We start from the raw sequence: 8619 nt of genomic DNA, 5'->3' as shown, positions 1-8619 counted from the left end.
TTTTTTTTTTTTTTTTTTTTTTTTTTTTAATGTCTTTTTATTCTTACTACTGTTACAATTATTATTTGTAGTCTGCTCCAAAGCGAGAGGCAAAGGAGAGTGAGTTGCTCCAGAGGGGTATTTCATTTTGGTTTTCTTCAGCGTGGGAACAGGGATATAAACAACAATAAAAAAGCCCATCTCAAGCGGGGCGGGGGGGTGGTGGTGGTGGTGTACAAAATCACGATGTGTGCGTGTGTTGGAGAGGGTGAGCCAGGAGGCACGGGTGGCAGTTTAATTCCAGAGGGGAGAAGTCTCCGAGCAGGCATATTCCAAGCACTACTTTAATGTGCCCAAAGTCCATCCCGGGAACTTTTTAGGTTTTCTTTAAAGGCAGTGGAGACATACTCCCCATGCGACGCTTCACTCGCTCCGTCTCTGCCTGCTCCTTTCCCTGCTTAGCTTAGGTTCTCCGGAGGTGCATTTCAGATTAGATGATGCTACATTTTGGGGGTGGGGGAGGGTATGTGTAGTGGGGAAGAGATGCTCGGATCCTCGGGTAGGAAAGTAGGACTCACAGAGAGGAAGTTGAAGATAATTTGCATGGTAGCCCGCTTAGGATTAGGAGACATCCAGGAGCTAAGCAAGCCACTTTATTAACTCAGGTTCTGTAAATGTGTGTGTGTGTGTGTGTGTGTGTGTGTGTGCGTGTGTGTGTGAGTGTGTTTATTTCATTAGATATGTAGTTATTTAAAAAAAAATAAAAAGGAAAAGGAAAAGAAAAAGATCAGATCAGAGTGATTGGGGTGTGACTCCAGATTTAGTGCAGGAGGAGGAATGGTTTTGCAGGGGGCCACGGGGGGAGTGGAAGTTGCATCTGTTACGGAAGAGGTTCACTGTCAGTGTCTACTCCAGCTGGTGGACTCCTGTCAGGGAAAGTCACTGGAAACGGCATTACTGGCTTCCCAGCTTTCCAGATGCCTTGGCGAGTTGTAAATCTTGAACTTAACGGCATGTTTAGCAGGCATCTCTTCCCCCTTCCCACTCACTCTCCTCTCTTCCAACCTCAGGAAATGCGAATGAAAATATAACCTGATGGTGCAAAGTATCAGTTTCTCACAGGCTAGAGAAAATGTTCAGGGCTCAGGGGCTGGGGACTTAGTCCAAGTTCTAGGATATTTCTTCCTTCCTTTCTTGCCGGTCGCTCCAAACACCCTTCTCATATTTGCAGTGATCAGTGTAGCCCTTTCGAACCTTGCTTTCTCTTCAGACAAGCTCTTAGAAGCCACATCAAGGTCTGATGGGCATCATTTAAACATGACATCTGTACTATAATAATTATTAACAATAACAGTAAAAATACTAGTAAGAAGCACAGGGAAGGAAAGGTCCTGGGAGGTTTCGTCTAATAGATGAGGCTTAGTGAGAGTAGCCACTGAGCTCATGTGTGCGCACATGTGTTTTCAAAAATTATCTAAGGTTTCGGTAAAATAAAAATAACATCAGTAAAAGCTACACTGAAGAGAACCACTCAACATAGTGTAGAGGAAATCTCTGAGCTAACACCTCGATAAAGCATTTTTGTGGTGGGGGGAGGTTATTCTGATTTGTTGATGAGATTTTATTCTTTTGTTATGTTCTATCTTAAACCTATAATTAATCAATCTATGCGCTAACTTTAATGTCTATTTCATAGATGTGAATTCATCCTCTTTCAGTTCAGTTTTTCTTTTACTGTATGCCTGTATTCACAGAGACAAACTCAGGAAGGGGGGGGAGAGAGGGAGCGAGAGATAGAGGGATCATTTATCTTGCTTTGATGTGTTTAACATATATTCCTGAATTAAGCAAGATACTAACTTCATCTCCCTTCATTTCATTTCTGTTCTAAAGCTGCAACCTAGGAAAAAAGCCAGGTGGGAAATCTTGTCACCTCATCAAACCAAATTGCATGAGTTCATCTTGAAAGAAACAGTCATTTTTAACCTCCTAGAAGTTTTGGACTTTGGAAGGAAAAATGATGATGATGATTGTTATTTCACAGGCTAGGGCTTGAGTGAAGCTTCAATAGACACCGAGTTGCCAGCGTTTCAGAGATCGGTTTTATTTAGTACATCCGAGAAGAGTTTGAACTCCTTTCTAGCGATGCCGCTGATTTATTAGCTAATCCTGATAAAAATGTGCCCCTGGCTACCTGGAAAAAAATTACTTTCTTGCCAGTAGTGATTAATTACTATTAAGTCAAAAAGCACGATGGGGCTTTGAAGGATGAGGATTGTGTTTGGCTTTTTTCATTATTTTATTTCATTTTATTTCATTTTTAATCTATTTTTTTTCTTTTTCCTTCTCTAAATGCAGTCATGTGAAGCATAGTATTCACTCAGTTCTCCTTATTTTGGCTTTGCTTTGCAGGCATAGGTGAAGAATTGCATAAAGATAGTCCAACTTGGCTCTCAGGGGTAGGATGGCAATATGAAACCTCAAGATGCTTTCCATAAGTGATGCATAATGTTTATACATTAATTGATCCATCACTCTCAGTTGATTTCATTCCTAATCCAGCGGATGGGGCTGTGGCAGTTGTATACCCTGAAGGGTTAATAGTGGGCTGTAGTTTATTTAAGTGTACGGAGAGAAAACCTTGGGTGTGGAGCGGGAGAAGGTGGGTTTGTGTTGGGAGGAGGGAAGAGATAGGAATTAGCTTAAAGTGAAAATGTAGCAACCATAGTAATTTCATGTGTAAATCCATTGAAATGAGAGCACAGGATATTTATTCTTTAAAATATTAGGAAGAGATCCTATTGTGGTGCTCCTGTACAGCAGGAGGAAATTGAAAAATAAGAACCTGAAGATAAAGTACATTACTATGCCCCCCTTCCCAGAAAAACTATCACATAAGGACACTGAAGTCCCAGGTTCTCTCAACAGCAGCCCCGGCTGATACCAGGCCAGATACCAGGGAAGAGGCAGGGGAGCACGATTCTCTTGCAGACACACGAAGAGAGAAAAGGGTACGGGGGAAGCAGCATGCGCGGGAAGGCGGGAAAGGCTTGCCAGATCCCCAAGAAAACAAGCCTTCATGGCACGAGCGTAACTGATGCATATCTCCCCCATCCTTGCTTCTCTCCACACGGGGCAGGACCAGGCTCCTGCTGTGGTACTTTGCTCTAGGGTTGGGAAGAGGCTGTGTGCTGAGATCCCCTGGTAGAAATCTACCGGGGCTGAGCTGACCCACCCACGCGCTCACACATACACGCACACACACAGACTCACAGAGTTAACTAATCACACTTGAACAATTTAGCAAGCCATTCATTCATAACTTCCCCTCTTCTTATCTAGCAGTGGAGTATGCTTAAAGGCTGAGTTACTGGGAGACATAAAGGTTAGTGCTCTCAGGACAGCCATATTATAATGCATTATCTTTGAAGTCATTTAAGGCCAATTTAAGTGGTATTTAGTGTAATATTTATGAATTAATGTAATCTAAATATAGGACTGTCCCCATAGGTTTAAACAGCCTTTTCTATCAAAGTTTGCTTGTACCCAACGCCCAGAATGTGTTTTAATTTAAAACACACAGGTCTCCATAATATTCTATTTAGGAAGTCAGAGGAAATCAGCATTCCACACTTAACTGAGATTTACTGAAACACATGCGGGTGAGTGCACTTAAAGAGTATAGATAGTGTGCAGTCAGAAAGCAAGAGTCTTCAGTAGACCTGAGAGCTACAACATTCTGTCAACTTTTATTTAGGGGCAGAAAAAAGCACAAAATCCCTCAAACCTCCTTGAAATCCACCATTGCAGTCCCGTGGTTAGGACGGTGTTCCTACCTGACACGAACCTTACTCGATAACCATTCAATGCAGCTAGAAAAATGCAGTATGAAAAGAATAGTTTAGTTCTTTTGCTGCTTTACCTTCTCAAAAGTATAAATAATTTTGAAATTTAAGGCACCTTGGGGGTAGGTAAACAAGACTTCCATTCATTATATTCTGTTCTGTTTGATTACAAAGACAGATGATAGAAAAATTAAAACCTGTTAAGTCTAAAGATGCTTGTGAAGGTTTTGGATATCTCAGAAATTCAAAGGTGCAATGAAAATGAGCATTCTGGTAAGAATATATATATGTATAAATGTATAGATTTGTGTTTGCGTATACATACAGAAAAAAAAAAAAAAAGATGTATACACATTCATGCATATAGCCTTTGGGAAATGGAAATTTAGTTGAAAAAGAAGCACAGCGCAATACAGGTGCTGAATAAACTCCTCCATAATTGAAACATAAGGCTTGCCTGGCTGAAAGCAACACATACAGCATTTAGTATGGTAGTAAACCAAACAAGTTTTAGGGAGGTAAATGCACAAATAAACTGGAATAAAACAGAGGAGGCTTTATGCCTTAGGTCTAAAGAACAACCCCTTAAAACAATCAAAATGCAATTGGATAGTTTGATGGAAGAGAGAGGAGAAAAGGAACCCCCTGTACATTATAATCTCCCGTACAGATGAGCGTGTGTTTTGATAATGTCAAACAGATAGCGCAGATTGCTTCATAAATTAGGAGGCTATATGTTAACTCTTTTTGCAGGGGTCTGGACATGGATTCTGGTTTCTAAAAGCAGCTGCAGCCAGTTATGATGCTGTTGTTACGGTTGTGTCAGCATTTCCAATACAAACTCCAATTTTCTGGGATCTCTCGCTTGGCTGTTAAGTTTTGCACTGAAAGCTGTTCTTCAGCTAGCCCCACAACCATATCAACTAATCATCCTTACAAGGATGGATTTGTTTTAAAGTTACATAATGTGGAGGAAAGAAAGAAATTTAAGTTCGTGTTTCTAGAGCTTTTATTTCTTCTCTTACCTTTCTTCAGGTTAAACTTACATTTCCTACACATTTATGGATTACAATTGTTTTTGTCCATCAATAGCTACACATACTGGTGCCTTTGAGCATTTTAAGGAGGGAAAAAAAGGTACTTCATTTTTTCTTAAAAACAAACAAACAAAACAAACAAACAAACAAACAAACAAAGATAGCGACAACAGCCAAATTTCATAGTATTTACTCGGCCAAAACAACTTTTTAATTAAAGGGGGAATCAGGAACTGACTAATTTCTGAAGTATAACAACAGAAACAGGGGAAAGTTCGGTTTTGTTTTATTTATTTTTTTTTTCCTGTATTCAGCCAGAAGAGATCAAGAACGTCGGCACTGAAGTAGGGAGAAAAATTGAGGATCCTTGTCACCTTGGATGAAAAGTGTGGTTCATCTGGTCCTGTATCCAGCGTCGGCCAGTGGCCAGTGCCACAGACAGGGCTTTCTTTAGCAGAGGATTCAAATTGCATAGTATAATAAAAGCCAGGCAGCTGATGGAATAGTCTTTTGAAGGAAGTTGTCAGAGAGTATCTGGAAATTTTGCCTGAGTAAAGAGTGAGTGAGATTGCAAAAAGTGTCTTCTGCTCAACTGAAAAGTGGATTGCACCTGTCAAGGAGGGTGGGCAGAGGACTCTCTATGCATGGTGTAAAGAACAAGGGGACAGAAGGGGCTAGGTGACCAAGGAGGGCCTCCCCTAGCCTTAAGAGCTGGAAATGCACAACCACATTTTTCAGCAAGACGTCAGGGTGTTTTTTATCATGCATACCCTGTGCGCATGCATACCAGCCGCACTGACCCGACAGACCATAACGACACTAAAGGAGCTCTTACCGTCCCTCCCGTCAATCAAGTGTGAACTGAGGCGGGTTTATGCGACAGGCAGTAATGGTTCCAAGAGAAAAAAGTGGGGGAGATGATCTAGGCTGCTGGGCTGCTTACCTGCATTTAAAATAGAGACAAAGCATCAGATGCCCCAAGACTCATGTAGGTGTTGGCTATAGCCTTAAAAATATATTCCGTAAAAGCAGAAGGCTGCAGAGCTCAGAACGACCTGTTCACCAGGTGCTGTCTGGTTTCTGCCCCGTAAGAGTTTGCACTAAGCAGGTGAGGTGTTAAGTGAGTTAAGTTGAATCCCAGCCTTAACAAATAGGCTGATGTTTCATTAATCCCAGCATCATCTATACTTAGGGAGCGAAGGCTTGTTACCTGCTCGCTGGGCAGAAGTCAATGAGATTTTTGCCATCGCTTCAGTGGGTTCACGTTTGGAAATCCTGGTGCAGGCTTGCACTTGCTCAGTGTTTCACATTCCCTTTAAAATTCTGGACTGTGGATTTACATAGCAAACCACACTTGCAGTTAATGCTACCAGCTTCCGCGCTTACTGGCTTGTCCTTTAACTTATCTTTCCTTCTGTAAGTGAAACAAAGTATAACAAAGCTGGGGAGCTGACAAAAGCCTGACTTCTGCCACATTTCTCACTCACTTAACTGCTCCACCGATGCCCGTATGACTGTTGCCGGGGCTTGTCATGGTGGACTGACCCTTATGTATTAAAATCTGCAGCGGAAAAAGGGAAAAATAATAACCATGGTGAGTTAAAGTTATGTCTTGTCTTCCACTGTTGCTTTACTGACTGAGCAGGGATATATATTGTAAGGATCATTCTCTCTCTCTGTAACTCCTCAAGATGCATCATCGCATTTTGGGGATCGCAGGTCCTATTGAATCACTTTGTCTGTGCTGCATTGCTTGGTGTGGGCTGGAGTCAGGATGTCACCACAGATATTGCATTTGTTTGCTTTTGTCACCGTGAGCCACAGCCTGAATACACACACAGGTGAATGCAGCTTTTAATGTGCATTCATTATATCCAACTGACATCCCCTCGAAGGAAGAGAGGGCTTATTATTGTCGCTCCTTAAAATAAAGATGGATGAGAGCTCTAAACCTCTCAAATAAAGTGCCTGACCATACACAGGAGCTAAAAATAAATCATATATGGCCATCTATTCCATGTAAATGAATGGCAAGACATATAGATATAGACATTGTGTTAAGTTTGTCAAGCAGAGCAGCCAAAAATATTGATCAAGGCAAGGGGGAGAAATTGATAATGAACTGGACTCCGAGAAGACTTTAATTGACAGTGACTTCTGTGAACCAGCTTTGGACAGTATATATAAACTGACCACAATGTAACTTTATTGCAATGTACTCTCCATTAATTAATTGTCACCTTTGTTAAGACTGGCTACAGATCAAAGGTTTAAAGATACTTAACAGGTTCTTAGTAACAAACCCTTCAGATGCATTAGAAATATCCGACAGCTCAGCCAATGAGGCATGCAGATTTCGATCTACCTCACCCTTATCTGTTTATTTCTCCCTCCTTTGTTGAACATGGACAATCATTGTTTAACATTAACTATTCCGTAGATGGTTTTGTTGGCAATGTTTATGCCTCTAGGGATATATATATCCTGGTGACACGGACCTTCCCTGTTAAGTCTCTCGAAGTATTTTGCCGCCAGAAAGTCGCTTACGGTTTGATAGACCAAGGTGCAGTGCAGACACAGTTTGTAATGCAAGCTATTCTTTCCCCTTTACATGGTTGAAGTCTGTAATTTCCTTATTTAAATCTGGAAAACATAAAAAGACATAGTTTTCATGAAAGGTGCAGCTGAGAATGAACTTTTATGTGAGAAGCGCATATGCGGAGAGATAGAAGTGTGCCTGCCACATTTGTATATCATACACACATGCAACCATTTATTATATCTGCATATTAATGAAAACATGCATTCAGTACAGATGAGCTGATATAGGTCTCTGAATAATTCCTTTCTAAAAGACAGTACAGAGATCATACTCTTGTGTGAAAGTGGCAGGTGACTTAACAGGCTATTCCTGGAATTATATGCAGAGTTTAATGTGATACATAGCTGTTTGTTCATTATACTAATTTAATGATACAGTCACACTTAATTAATCCATCTCTGGTTTATTTGTACCTTGTGCCTGAGTCTCCAAAATATTTTAGAGGCAACCCGACTGACTTCCCAATGTTCTGGGGCAGATAAGTCTGGACATGAAGCTTCTTCAAACAGAATAAAAATGGAGCTTTGCAGACAGAGTTGGTCTGATGAGATCTGACTGCATATTTGGCCTGTTTCTAATTCAAATGCTTGTGTACATAATACACAGAGACTGTGTATGCACGCATGTATCGAAAGGGCAGACTTACATTTGCACATAGTTCCTCTCCTTTTCCGTCCCTAAGGATAGATTCGCATCACATAATATGCATCACTCACTGCAAATGCACACAAATATCTTTGTCGGATTCGGTAGCTTCTTGCAGGTAGATGTATAAAGCAGCATCAGCCTAATAATATCCTTATAAAACAGTGCTTCCTTCCTAGGATCCAGAGGGATGAAGGTTGTCAGAAGATCAAAAGATATATCACAGTGCGCTTGTAGAAATCCCCTGATTATGTTTCCTCTCTATAATGCTCTAATTCACTATTTGATCAATTGTAAAAGGGCCAATGCTTTAGGAGGGGAAAAAAAAAAAAAAAAAAAAAAAAAAAAAATATATGCTTGAGGGTGAGTGAAAATCACACCTAAAATTATATGTAGCAATACAGTAATGAGCTTATCAATACTTCTTTAAGGAATCTGACAGCCCTATAGGAGAGATTCAGTTCTGTGAGCAAAGGTCACAATATAGATATTGCTTATTAAGACTATCAAT

General features: G+C 40.7%; 1 protein-coding gene across 15 annotated transcripts in view; it reads left to right on the top strand.

Annotated features, from left to right (window-relative positions):
* Nucleotides 1-8619, top strand: part of CELF4 (CUGBP Elav-like family member 4) — a 707595-nt gene that overhangs the window by 1205 nt on the left and 697771 nt on the right. The gene's annotated exons all lie outside the window — the stretch shown is intronic.

Source organism: Athene cunicularia (assembly GCF_003259725.1).
Source record: "Athene cunicularia isolate RWA chromosome Z unlocalized genomic scaffold, athCun1 chrZ_part1, whole genome shotgun sequence".
NCBI classification, from domain to species: Eukaryota; Metazoa; Chordata; class Aves; order Strigiformes; family Strigidae; genus Athene; species Athene cunicularia.
Note: the sequence above shows the minus strand (reverse complement) of the source record. Positions and strands in the feature narration are given on the sequence as shown.